Raw genomic sequence first — 14408 nt, 5'->3', positions numbered from 1 at the left:
CATCATCAAGTAGAGAATCAGATTTGATACCATAAGGTCCAAACTTGATGCCATGCCTAACATAGAAGCACTGAGACTGATGGCTGATCTCACCATCCGAGAGTTGGCCATGACACCTGCTTTTTAACAACATCTTTGCATCATCTTCCCTCAAGGAGATACTCTATTTTAACTTAAAACAAGGCTTATTCATCTTCTCCCACCTTTCATGGGCTTCCCAATGAGAATTTGCACAAGCATCTCACAGAGTTCCATATGGTCTGTTCCAGTATGAAACCACAGGAGTATTTGAAGACCACATTAAATTACGAGCATTTCATTTTTCTTTATCTGGTTTAGAAAAGAGTGGTTATTTTACTTATCTCCAAATTCTATCAATACGTGGACTAACTTAGATCAAAATTTTCTTGATAAGATTTTCCCAACATAAGAGACAAGCAAATTGAGAAGAAACATCATAGGAATTAAAAAAAAAAGATGTAGAATCATTTTACGACTATTGGGAGCGATTCAAGAACCTTTGCACAATTTGTTCATAACATGGATTAACTGAGCAAATACTTCTCCAATATTTCTATGGAGTATTGCTTCCCTTTGAAATGAAGATGGTCGATGCTACTAATGGAGGAGCTCACGTCAACATGATTCCAAATGCAATAAGGTAATTGATTTCGACGATGACAACCAAGTCTCAACAGTTCATCTCTACAAGTGAACCCATCCAACGGGTTCACGAGATAAATAATATTTCAATTGAAAATAAATTAGATAAATTGACTAAATTAGTTAATTTATTTGTCGTAGGAAAAATAGATCAATAAGAGTATGCGAGATATGCACGATACTGGATCATGCGATGGACTATTGTCCGATGATATAGGAAGAAGTAGACACATAAGTGAACGATGTAGAGACTTTTTGGGACCTCCCTAGAGACCTTATAATCCTCACAGGAACACATAGAATCAGGGATGGAGAGATCACCCAACTTTAGTTACGTATAAAATTCGAGGCCTAATCAAGGTTATCAACCGCGGACACCTCCATATGAACCTTATCGTCGTAAAAGTCATCACTTGATTCAGTAGATGAATATTTGGCTCTCTCCTAAGTGAAATTATAGAATCACACTGAGTAACATTTACAAGACATAGACAAGTAAACCACTCGATTGGCTTATGCTAGGGTGCTTATAATCACAAAGTAAACTTCCATCTCAAACTGAAGTGAAACCATGAGAAAATGTGAGTACTATCACCCTTTAAAGTGGCACAGTTATCGTAAATCTAGTCCTAGATGAGTTAGGCATATAATCCGAGAAGAAATATGAAGAGTCGAGATTTAGAAGGAGGAAGAAGCAATTAACGTAGGATCCTAGAGAAGAAGTGAAGATGACGTAAGATCCTTGATAAATAAGAGAAAAGACTCACAATCTGATTCTACACCATCTCCATATATTGTTCTACCATAGTTCCCTTTTAGGTTAGTAAAAAGAGATAAACAAGTTCAAGAAAGGGGAATTTTAGATGTTTTTCAAAAAGTAAAGATCAACGTATCACTTCTTGAAATAATCCAGAAGATTTCGAGGTATGCTCGATTTTTTAAAGAACTCTGCACAACAAAAAAAGATTAATGGGCACGAGAAAGTCAATATGGGAAAACATGTTTCCGTAGTTTTTCAGCAAATGCTTCCTCCCAAAGTTGAAGAACGAAGGTATGCTCATTATCCCTTGTAAAATTGGTAAGGTTGGCATAAAATGGGCGATGCGTGATTTATGAGCATCTATAAATATATTTCCTTTATCTATATACAATTTACTCTCTACTAAGCCATTGAAGAATACTATAGTGATGATAAAGCTGGTGGATCGCTCGATGTTTAACACGAAAGAGTCTTGGAGAATGTCTTAGAAAAGGTAAATGAACTCATCTTTCTTATGGATTTCTATTTCATTTACATGGAAATAACTGGACAATTACTTGTTCTGAGATTCTCATTGGGCATCAATTCCTTAGTACAACGCATACAAAATTGACATAAGAAGCATAGTTCTTACAATGGAATTTGATGGTGAGGTCATAAAATTCGATGTATACAAAGCATTGCAATACCCCAATAATGTTGCGAGTTTGAATTTTATTGATGTTATTGATCTTGAAATTGATGAATTTATGGAATCTAATTTTGTTGATAACTCGAGCAGGGAATAGGAGGACTTCGACGAGGAAATCAGAGAGTTAGAGGAAATTTGGCATCGATTTATTATGATTCTCGTTTAATTCCCTCAAGTTTTAAAATTTTATCTTCTATTTTGCAAGCTCCTCAAATAGACTTAAAATGATTTCCAGATCACTTGAAGTATTCATTTTTGGGAGAAAATAAAACTTTATAAGTAATCATCTCGAACAAGTTGTCAAAAAAGAAGAAGATACCTTGTGACGATGTTACACGTACATAAGAAAGCTATAGGGTGGATAATCACTTATATTAAGGGACTTAGTCCCTAAACTTGTAGGCACAAGATCAAAATAAAAGAAGGAGCAAAAGTTTCATGAGAAAGATAACACCGGTTAAATCGACCAACGATGGAAGTAGTGAAAAAAGAAATATAGAAGCTTCTTGATGCAAATATGATTTACCTAATCTTATATAGTAATTGGGTAAGTCCAATCCATATTGTCTCAAACAAAATTAGAATTAAGGTAATTAAGAAATTAGAAGGTGAGTTAGTTCTGACATGAATACAGAATAATGGAAAGTCTGTATCGGCTACAGGATGTTGAACTCGTCAATCGGAAAAAACTATTTTCATCTTCCTTTTATAGATAAAGTGATATAAAGATTACTCGGTAAAACTCACTACTATTGTCTTGATAGATTTTCAGGTTTCTTCCAGATACCATTGGCGCTAGAAGATCAGGAAAAGACGACTTTCACTTATACCTTCGATACATTTGCTTAACAACTGATGACTTTCAGACTTTGCAAGGAACCCACCACATTCCATAGATGCAAGCTGAGCATATTTTCAGATTACGTCAAGAAAGGTATCGAAGTCTTCATGGACGATTTCACTGTGTATGGTAATTCTTTCAACGAGTACCATTTAAATTTAACTAACGTACTCAAAAGTGCCTAGAATTTAACCTTGTTTAAAATTATAAGAAATGCCATTTTATGGTTGATAAGGGGTTAATTATAGGCTATATCATTTCTTCGGATGAAATTGAGGCCGATAAAGATAAGATCGATATTATACGCTCACTCTTTTACCCCACAATGATAAATGAAATAAATTTTTTTCTTGGTCATGCACGATTTTACTGCAAGTTCATCAAGAATGTCTCAAAGGTAGAGTAACCATCATACAATTTATTATAGAAAGAAAAACTTATATCTATTATATAACCGTTGAATTAGGAATACCCCTTCGAGCTTATATGTGACACATCAGATACAAGCATTGGTGTTGTTCTTGATAAAAAAAATTGATAAATGCGCATGTCATAGCCTATGTGTCCTGAACATTAGATTCGACCCAGGAAAATTATTCTACAAACAAAAAAATATTTTCTATAATTTTTCCTTTAGAAAAATTTAGATCATATTTATTGGGAACTAAAATTGTTGTTTTCTCTGATCATGTAGCTTTACAATATCTAATGAGCAAACAAGAGGCAAAATTGAGACTTATCCAGTGGATTTTACTTCTTCAAGAATTCAATTAGGAGATCAAAGATAAGAAAGGATGTGATAACTTGGTATCTGATCATTTGAGTCGCATTCCCCTCTCCAAATCTGGCCCGCCGATTCACGACGAATTCTTGAAAAAAATACGATGTTGCCACAAAAAATTACTCCCTGGTTTGCAAATATGGTCAATTTTTTGGCCATAGGTAAATTACTATTAGATTTACCAAGAGTATGAATTAATCGGATAAAAAGAGAATCTCGATTTTACATTTGAGATGATCCTTACCTTTGGAAGCACTACTCTAATCAAGTAATTTGGCGATATATCGCCAAAGAGTAGCTAAATTCAATCCTAAATTTCTGCCATTCCAACTCTTGCAACAGTTATTTTAATCCAAAGTAAACTGGTCATGAGATCTTAGAATATGGTTTCTTTTGGCATACTATTTTTCGTGACGATTTCTTATTTTGTTAAACTTTTGAAAGGTGTCAACGTGGAGGAAATTTAGGCCGAAGAAACAAAATGCCTTAAAATCCAATTCACATCTGTCAAATTTTGTGTGTGTGGGGAATCGATTATATGGGTCCCTTACTTTTTTATTTAGAAACACATCTATTATAATTTCAGTTGATTACGTTTCTAAATGGGTAGAAGCTAATTCTACCCGAAAAAACAATGCCAAAACAATTGTTAATTTTTGAAAAAGTTTAATTTTTTTCATGGTTTTACACACCATGAGTGATAATAAGTGATCAAGGAACACACTTCATCAACTAGATAATCGAGGCCCTCATGAAGAAATTCGGAGTAACTCAACGAATTGCTACAACCTATCATCTTTAAACAAATGACCAAGCGAAAGTATCGAATTATGAAATCAAGGCAATTATTGAGAAGATTGTAAAACTGGATTGTAAGGATTGGAGTATTAAACTACCCTATGCTTTAGGGGTATATTGAACCACTTGTAGAGGTCCCATAAGAATATCTCCATATAGCATGGTCTTCGATAAACTATGCCATTTGCTAGTCGAACTAGAACATCGAGCATATTGAGCAGTTAATCAATGCAACATGGAGATGGAAGCGATCGAAGAAGTTTAAAAATTATATATTCAAGAATTGGAGGAAATCTGAAGAAATGCTTACGAAAGTGTATGGATATTTAATGAAAAAAATCCAAGATACATGTTTTCTTTTAAATCATTTTTTGCCAAACAAAAAAATTTATATTTATTCTAAACTTAAACTTTTTGTAAGTAAGCTTAGATCGAAGTGGCTCAGACCTTTCACGGTAATGTAAATAATTCCTCATGGTGTTGTTGATATTTAAGACGAATCAGGAGCTCGATTCAAAGTTAACAGTCAAAGATTGAAGCCATATTATGACAATGCTTCGGTTAGATTAGTTGAAGAAAATAAATTGGAGGAACACGTGATTTAAAAGAATAGGTCGTTGAGCTAACGACGTTAAAAATAATGCTTTATGGGAGAAACCTATATTTAATTTAATTTGTTTCATTTTTTTCAAATTTCAGTCTTATTTTGTTACGTTTAACATTTTTCTTGTTTTTAAGTTTGTAATTTTAATTTTGTAACCACCCTGTTGTTCCTAATCGAATTCGGATAAAGCTGAGAGTAATTTTTGGTTCGAGCAGTGGTGAAACTCCTTCCCCAGAGCAGAGAATCGCGCAGGCAACAACCAAATCTCACACCATTCACTATGTGCACCGTTTCAATAGCGGTGCGCGTTAGCAAATCACCCTCAAACTCGATGCAAGTTAGAGTAACCCAAACCCCAAAAATTTTATTCCTGCCACCCACCTTCACAACATTTCCCCCCTACGCCAATATATTCCCATAGCCGCCACCCTTTCCCAATCAATATCCTCACCCTTTGCACGTGAACCCTACCTCCCCTTTTCAAAATGTTTTCTTTCCCCTATCTCTTTTACTGGTTAATGAATTTAATACCTAATTAAATTCTTTTTCCTTTTCTTTATTATCATAAACACTAACCAAAAAGAAAACAAACCTTTCCTTTTTCTTTTCATCCATAACTGCACGACCCCACGTACACCTAGTGCATCTGTCTCTGTTGCGATTGGTTCTCCAACGCCAGACATTTCTCGACTGATCAACCATCACCATGTACTATCTTTATCGCCGCTCGCATATTTCTTTCATCTCTCTTCTCGGTTTCAACAATGTTGAGAACAAAAAACCAATCCAATGCCCCTAATCCACCATCAGTCACCCTTGGTGGTGGTCGTCGCCGTTTTGTCGCCCCACCGGTTGTTCAAGTACTAAGTAGTTCTGACTCACTACTGTAGGCTCCCTCTCCTGCTACTCGTTATGGAGGCCGACGTACGCAGTAACCATGCGCTCCATCTCCTCCACCTGAGTCGATTCACGGTACCCCAGCCAATCTCATGCCACATCCACCTCGACTGATTATTTGGTGCATATACATGGTTTTGTCGGTCCATCCGGATCGTGGCAAAACTGCCATTCCATATCGGTGACACGTACGTTCAACACTGCGGCATCAGGTTCCCATTCCTATTCGATGCCAACTGTTGCTCCATCATTCTCCACTGACTCGACTGGGCTCGATCAACAGGATAAGAGTTTCATCTGTTGAAATCGATCATTTATTAATGTGGCACCCTATTTTTTCAGAGAACTTTGGCATCAGGTTCTCGATCGAAGAACCACCGATGCTTGTTGCCGATCATGACCCTCCCATCGATATTCCAGATAGCAACATCTTTCCCTATCATGAGAATCTCACATTCACGTCGATGACGAACCCTAATACACCTACTACTCTGAGCGTCATCATCGAGGCTGAACCTATTCTGTCCTGATCAAGGAAGTTTTGTAAGATTTATGTTCCTACCCAATTAAATCATCACAATTGATTCGCCTGGTGTTATCTCTTTTCGGTTATTAGGACAACATTTTACTGTCTCTTTTGGATTTTAAGTTATCAATGAGATTTGTGACGGATGTCATGAATCATGGCTATGTAACCTCTTTACATGAGATTTCGTTGGACTTTGACACATACATGGCTTATGAGGAGCTCACTGGATCATCGCCACCTTCGATGCTTGCACCACCAAAGGTGGCATATTCATGACCCCGCACTCCGTTACATACATCTGTTCTTCACATAAAACTACTCCACACGTAACGATACTACGTCCTATTTGAGTAACATCGAATTATTTTTTCATATAGTGTGTGTAAATCGGTACAAAGGTAAATTTGGGCTTTTGGTTCGCCCGTGTCTTCGAGCATGTTGTGCGCTCCGTTCACCCATTAATTCTTGGTACTCACCTTGCTTCTCAATTATTTCCATTGACTTTTGATACTACACAATTTACTTATTCTTTCTCAATGGATCCCTTAGATGCACTGTGTTTTGACACAATGAGACTTCTTGCAGGGACTCCCGATATGTTGTACATTGTTCCTCCCAACACCATTACACCGCGCAATGTGTGTGTATTCCTTTTGAGGACCACACCACATGTGGCACCAACAAAGCACCCACAGTCGGATGTGCACGAAGAGATCCATAAAGTGGATGGTCGGCTTGATTCCAATCTCGTTGAGATCCTCTCTTACCTTTACTCGGGTACATCTCGACACGGCTACGGCTATCATTAAATAGGAGTATTTATACAACCTCTCTTGTGCATTCATTCTCATATTGGGATTATATGATTTAAATAAAGGGGTAGCATTTGCATCAATTTTTTCCTTGATAATTCAATTAGTTGGAATTGAGTTTTTCTTGATTTAACGTGTTGGAATTTCTTGTTACCTATCTTATGTTTCACTTTTTTCTTTGATTTTCTTTGTGAATTGTGATCTAACTTTTGTTGGATTTTAGGAGGCATGATAGCAATTAATATGGTTAATAGATTTCTTGAAAACTATTATTGACATTCCATTCATTTGTTAGTTGAATTGATTGGATGAATTAATACATATTTCACCTTTTCATGTGAGTTTTGATCCTAATGAGCATATTTTTTACATTCTTTCTCTTTGTTTAATTTGAGTGTCCCGACTAACACTAAAAGAAAATATACCTTTAATGACACACGAACAATGACACATGCTAATTTATGACTTGCAAAAAATGCGTGTCATAAAAAATGTCATGTTTCTTAAAATCTGAACTATTTATGACTTACAATAATGTGTGTCATATTTAATAGTCATAATCCAAAATTTTAGCAAACACTTGGAGTACACTTTTCATTGTGTGTCATCTCTAAAAGTCATCTTTTAGTTTCCCCCATAATTTTCATCACGTACGCATGCTTTCTCGCTTTAAAATTTCAAAGCCTACCTTTCTTCTGTCTTCACACACAACAAATCTATCTCTGTCCGTACAATCCCCACACCACGCCATTGTTATATCCCCTCCCCAAATCTTTTGTTTTTCTTGGAGAGTTAATAATAATGGCGGTTGGTTGAGAAGTAGCAATATCACTCGATGGTGTGAGGGACAAGAACGTGATGTTGTTAAAGAAGCTCAATACTGCTATCTTCCCCGTTCGTTACAACGAAAAGTACTATGCTGATGCTCTGGCTTCTGGCGAATTCAAAAAGCTTGATTTGCCTCCTTTCCTCCCCCCAAACTTTTCTGGTTTTTCGTTATTTTCTTTAGAAAGCATGTTATTCTCCTGTTGTTGTGTTCGATTCTTGTTTGGGTTTTTTTCTTCGCAATTGCTTCTTTTTGAATCTTGGGGTTTTCTTTTTCATTCTTCTGTACATTTCATCTAATGGAAAATTTATCGGCGTTCTTTAGTAAATTAAGGAATTTAAGCTGCTGGTCTTGATTTATGCCTTCATTTCTCTTGTTTTTTTTGTCCTTTGTATTGGTTAATTGTTGGTCTTTTGTGGTTTGATTTACATTGACTTTTGATGATATACTACGAGCGGCCTTTGATGCAAATAAGGTATTGTAAGTTTTCAGTTCAGTGTGCTCCCATTTGATCATTGGCAAAAGTAACTTATTTGTTGGATTAAATAGTTCCACTTTAAATTACATTGTTCTATTGATTGTGTTCAGAGGCATTTAATAACTAACACATTTAATTATTTTTCAATTGTCATTTTTTGGGGTTTACTGAAACCAAGAAATGGCTAGATATTGCTCAGTTTATGCCTCAAAAACACTCTTCAGTTCTGTTGTTGTGCTTGTGCTGCCTTGCACACATATACTACTGATTGTATTTGGTGCACTTGTTGATTCTGCCATGATCTTCTATTTATTATGAAACGTTAATTGATCCATCCCTATCCTGTATTGCTTTTGAACTTTTAAGCTATAGGTAATAGCTATAAGTAATTTTTTTTCTGGAGAATTTTCAAGTCATAAAATCCCTAGCTAATGATTTCCCAATTCTGAAATTTGCTACCTTGCATTGGAGGGCACTTATTGAGCTTTGATGGTCTATAACACTGAAACTGTAGGAATTTCAAAACCTGTTAGTTTTTAGAGAGTATTTATCCTATAACTTTCTTCTGCCTTGTAATTGTATACTTGTTTTTTCTCCTTAATCCTTAGGTCTTGCTCAAAGAAATAGACTCGATTGAAGTTTTGAGTGACTAGCCTCATCTAATTCTACGATCTTAGTAATGTGCAAGCATGTTTGAGATGTATTTTTTCGCAATGCATTCAGCATTTGACATCAATTACTAGTATGGTGCATTTATGGTTAGAAATAATAAATGTTATTGTTTTCAATTTGATGGCTTGAAACAAATTGTGGATGGTTACACATGCACACACTCATATATCATATTACACGAGTTGGGACCTGTTAAGAGATTAAGTTGGAAAGTGACCTGTATAATTCAAAAGTTAGCATGTTATTCTAACAATCACACGTTTGCTTGCTAACTCAGCATATTACAGTGACATCTGTGTTGGATTAATTGCTTGTCAGATGGAAAAGAAGGAAGGTGGGGCCATCTGTGTGTACATCATGACATTGGGTGTTTTAGCACCATATCGTGGGATAGGAATTGGTGAGTTCATACATATGGACCTTTAAATTTTTCTAAGCATATGAGCATTCTTGTTGCTACTAGGGATGCTTAAGTATCATGAAATCATAATCAATTTGATGCTTAGCTAATTGCCTCAAACATGATTTTGCTGAAATTATGTTGCCATTGATTCTTAGTAAGAGCCATAGTTTGTTAAAAACCATGTACCATTGGTTTTTTCGTTTGTCTGAAATTTTTGCTTAAATCTTGAATTTATGTAGGTATTAAGCTATTGAACCATGTTCTTGAGCTTTGTTTGAAGCAACACATATCGAAGATCTAAATGTCAGCCTATATAATATCGGGTTTGTTTTTTCATTTGATTATCAATATATTTTAGTAACTTAATTTGGTTTTTGGTTTTTATAGAAGACATTGGGTGTTGGCAGTAATAGATATGAAAGCAACAAGTTGTTATTATCTTGATTCCTTGGGGACCACCAATGTCCATCAACAGTTGAAACATATTATTGATGCGTAAGTAACATAAATTATCGGAACATTATAGTATATTCTTTGATATATTTCATCAATTTTTATAAGGCAATGATATTGTACACTGCTCAAAGTGGATCTAACAAAAGGGTTAGCCTCAATTGGATCAATGTTTTGGTGAGGACTTCGATCGATCATTCCTTGTTTAAATTACAGCTTTCATTTTGACTAATCGTTTATTGTAAACTATTTGTAGTGTCCCCGTTAGTCGGGAGGTATCGAGTGTGGATATTATGTTTGTAAGTTCATGAAAGAGATAGTCGAGAATGGACTTGAAGTGATGGTCAATAAGAATGTAAGCAAACTTTTTTTATACACATCTGCCATATCATACATACACATTAGTCATATAAGTATCATATGGACTTGAAGTAGGATGCTATTCTAAATAAATTAATGCAAGTACTTGTTAGCAAGACTGAAAAACTGTGAATTCGTGCCTTGATAATGTATATAATTTATATGGGAAGTTTTACTAATTAAATGTGTAAAATTTATTTTTACATATGCTTCAAAGAATGCATATGTAAAATTGGTCATTTTAGTACTCTTTGATAGTTATATACTTCACTTTAAATAAGTATAAATTATATCGACATTGATGATATTAGCAAAGAATGGGTATCTTATGTGGCAAACTTTATTATGCCGTGATATTTTGTATCGACATATGATTACAATATTTTTGATAACTTAATGTTAATATATTGTATGCAAATGGATTGCTTATATATAATATGATATATATATATATATATATTATGATGCATTAAATGTGATTTAGTTTGATTATTTGTCAATATAATATATATGTAATTTACGACATACAATCACGACACACGAATGTGTGTCATCTTTTTTAATGACATGTTCTTCAATGACACACAATGTAAGTCATAAATGCGTGTCATAAATTTATGACACACAAATGTGTGTCATCTTCATTTATGACGGGGGCTTCAATGACACGCAATGCGCGTCATAAATGTTTGTCATAAATGCGCGTCATAGATTTATGAAACACAATTGCGTGTCATCTGAGATTTATGATGGTGACTTCAATGACGCGCTTTTGTGTGTCATCTGCACCTATAGATGACGTGAAATGCTGCGTCATTAAAGGGGTTTTTCTAGTAGTGTAATTCCTTACATTATATAACTTATAGGGTAATGCTTGTCGAGAATATGTACTTGAATATGATGCTTTAATGTTATAGGGACATTAGGATTTAACCCTTTTCTCTTCCCAAAAAATTGCCTACCCTTTGTTCATTTTTCCCTTAGCCAGTTTTGAGCCTTATAATCTTTTCTTTATTTACCACATTATTAGCCTGAGTCAATTTTATTTTTGTTTCCCTCTTTTTGTCACCCTTTTTTAGGACAAGGTGAGATTATTCCGTAATTGTTTTACAAAAAAAAATTACATTTTTCGAACAATTCAGTTTTGGCTCGAACAGTGTAGGAAATTTTGAATAGTGCAATGTAGATTCAAATGAGAAGGAAAAAATAAAAAATAGTGCATATTTGGTTTGAACTGTAAAAAAGAAGAAAAAAGAATAAACAGATTCGAATAAACTGCTCAATAGTGTGAAGAAAAAAATATAGTTTGTTCGAACCGGAATAAAAATGAGAAAAAAATTAGGAAAAAAAGAGATGAGTAAAATAGATGGTTGTATAATTTTTTTATCTTTCATTTCATTTGCTTCCTTTAGAATAAATCCATGGAATAAGCTTATTTTTATCTTGAATTTTAACCCAATTTTTTGCCTTTATCCTACCCGAACCTTAGCCCCATTAAAACCCTTTTGAAAGACTTCTTAATTATTACATCATATTCATACTTAGTAGCGGAGATTATATTTAGTTACAAGCTTATGGTAATGTTTTGATTAGTTAGGCTTGAGTGATGAGCGAAGTGAGTAAAACACTGTGAGGTACTAAGTCTTACTTCTTTAAAATTGATAGATAATTGAAATGTCATGTTTTGCTTATACTTGCTTTTAGTTGTTCCTTTTCTTAATTGTTCTAAGATTTGGTTTTGATTTACTTGAAAATCTTGCAAATTTTGTGAAATAGAAGATGACAACTTGTGATTTTGACATGTTAAGTGAGAAATACTTGAGGACAAGATTTGAACAAGTGAGGGGGAATCTGATGAGTGCTTTAAATAGTTATTATTTTATTGTTAATTACTCTTTCATTTTTCTATTTTTGTTGATGATTTGGGTTTTAACTATTTTTTGTGCAGGATGTCAAATTCAGGAAATAACACTTAAATGACACGATTCTACAGTTTTTTATTTTCTAGAATCAATGCTGGTTTAGTTGGCATGACTTGGGGGCATGACTATGTCTGATTTGGTATCCAATCAGCAGCTTCTAGAAGATCTAATTAGTAGTTTCGTGAGGACAAGAGACTCAACCGAAAATTCAAATTTCAAATTAGAAATTATCTTTGTTTTTAGGATTTAATTCAAACAATTTCCAAAGATTATTTATCGTCATTTATGCTACATTTTTAGGTTTTTGAGGACTATAAATACCCCATTTGGGTAAGCCTAAAAACATATATTAAATTATAAGACATAAAAAAAATTGTAGGGGTTAGGCAGTGTAAACTGTAACCGACAAGAATCTGAAGTGAAAATCTTATTTAATGATTGATGAAATGTGAGGCAAAGCAAAAGCCTGAGGTTGTTTTAATTATCTTGACTTTTAAACACTTTCTTTCAATTTCTTTAAATCTTTATTTTCTTATTCAATTTCTCAACAAACCTTCTTTTTCATTTTACTTATAATTTTTGCCCAGATCAAGATCAAAGATGACTTCATCTGTAGCTTCCATAGTCCCTATGGATCGACCCTTTCTCTCTCTATCACTACTTTATTTTATTTCTTTTATAGAGATTAAGGAATTTATTTGACAGTAAAACGACGGCTGCCAGACGATCTTCTAGTTGTGTAAGGATTATTCTAATATATCCATATCAAATGTAAGGGCATTTGATATGCTAGTTGGACATCTTTCTAATACTTCTTAACCTAGACATGTCATGTGCACTCAACATAAGTAGACTAGCCAATAAGGTGTTGATGCTATGTGGCCTATACCTCGCCTATGGTACTTGACAATGTGTTTTAGAGGGTGTAAGATTTTGATGCTATGTGACCCAAATCTTACCCATGGTACCTTTCCTAAGCAAATAGGGTTGTGAGTTCCGTAATGCTATGTTGATGCTATGCTTCTTAACCTTACATTATGCTTATTCGTGTTTTGTGTTTAACTTACTTTATTGTTTGTTAAGTTAATCGAAAGGATGAAATAGCCAAGAGAGGGTGAATTGGCAACACATATTCTATGGAAGCTTAAGAGGAAAAATTTAAATGAATGAACAAAAGAATTTAGAGCGGTTCGACTTTATCAACCAAAGTCTACTTTATCAACACTAAGGATTTTCATTAATTTGTATCTACCTTTAAGGGTAAGGTGTAACCTTACAACTTCCTCAAGAATTATACCACAAATTCTTAAGACACTCTCTCAAAGAGAAAAATTACAAATTGCAAACTTATAAAATCCTCACAAGGAATATGTTTGCACAATTCAAGAACAAATAAGAACACTTGAGAAATGAATACAAATAAGTACAAGAAGTGTTCTTTGAAAGCAAAAAGAATATTGAAGAATGTTGACTTGATTTAGCTCACACGAGATGTTTTTGGCTTTCTTTTTTGTCTCTTATCATCACAAATGGCTTGGAATCTTGTTTATATACTCCCTCAATCAATTCCAATGGTTGGAGTTGTTGTGGGAGTGAATACAGGAGATGGGGGGCATTTTTCCCGCATTAAATGCTGCTCAGAAACTACTAGTATTGGTACTATGTCTATAATTATCGATACTCCCTGTATTAAATACAAAAATTTGACCGTTGGAAAACAACGATATCGATACTGTCAAAGGAGTATCGATACTACTATTAGAGTAGTATCAATACACTTCATGGTATCGGTACCATTTTGAGATTTTGTTTTCATGGTATCAGTACCATCTTAGCAGTATATGTACTACTTAGTTAAAATTGAGTTTTTGACTCGATTAAAGTTTGAATCCTTTAGTAAAAATCATTTCAAAAATAT

General features: G+C 34.3%; 1 pseudogene; it reads left to right on the top strand.

Annotated features, from left to right (window-relative positions):
- Positions 1-8177: 8177 nt before the first annotated feature.
- On the top strand, positions 8178-10056 carry LOC120171903 (annotated as a pseudogene).
- Positions 10057-14408: the final 4352 nt, after the last annotated feature.

The sequence above is a fragment of the Hibiscus syriacus genome, unplaced genomic scaffold (genome assembly GCF_006381635.1).
Source record: "Hibiscus syriacus cultivar Baekdansim isolate YM2019G1 unplaced genomic scaffold, ASM638163v2 tig00111837_pilon, whole genome shotgun sequence".
NCBI lineage: Eukaryota > Viridiplantae > Streptophyta > Magnoliopsida > Malvales > Malvaceae > Hibiscus > Hibiscus syriacus.
This window is presented reverse-complemented; position numbering and strand designations above follow the sequence as displayed.